Source organism: Colobus angolensis, unplaced genomic scaffold (genome assembly GCF_000951035.1).
Source record: "Colobus angolensis palliatus isolate OR3802 unplaced genomic scaffold, Cang.pa_1.0 Scaffold169, whole genome shotgun sequence".
NCBI lineage: Eukaryota > Metazoa > Chordata > Mammalia > Primates > Cercopithecidae > Colobus > Colobus angolensis.
In genome coordinates this window covers 1,345,313-1,345,858 of record NW_012114810.1, presented here as the reverse complement: position 1 = coordinate 1,345,858, position 546 = coordinate 1,345,313, and the positions used below count along the sequence as shown (strand labels likewise).

The window sequence follows — 546 nt, the reverse complement described above, 5'->3', positions numbered from 1 at the left end:
TAAAAATACAAAAATTAGCCGGGTGTGGTAGCACGCGTCTGTAGTCCCAGCTACTTGGGAGACTGAGGCAGGACAATCGCTTGAACCTGGGAGGCGGAGGTTGCAATGAGCCGAGATTGCGCCACTGCACTCCAGTCTGGGCGACAGAGCGAGATACTATCTCAAAAAAATAAAATAATAATTTTAAAAAAGATAAAAATTAGCTGGGCATGGTGGTGCATGCCTATAATCTCAGCTAATCGGGAGACTAAGATGGGAGGATAACTTCAGCTCAGGAGATGGAGGTTGCAACGAGCTGAGATTGCACCACTGCACTCTAGCCTGGGTGATACAGCCAGATCTTGACTTAAAAAAAAAAGAAAAAATTTAAGAACAAGCCTTGACTGGTTAAACACTGATCTGCTTAGGCCAGTAGTTCAAAAAGTATGGTTTGTGGACCCCTGGTGGTCCCTGATACCCTTTTAGGAATCTATGAGGTCAGAACTATTTTTATTATAATACAAAAACATTATTTGCCTTTTTTCTTTTTCCATGTTTACATTAGCA

The 546-nt window shown here is 41.9% G+C and overlaps 1 protein-coding gene across 1 annotated transcript in view; it reads right to left on the bottom strand.

Annotated features, from left to right (window-relative positions):
• The window catches only part of GABPB2 (GA binding protein transcription factor, beta subunit 2), a 65,294-nt gene that overhangs the window by 45,972 nt on the left and 18,776 nt on the right, over window positions 1-546 (bottom strand). The window lies entirely within an intron of this gene.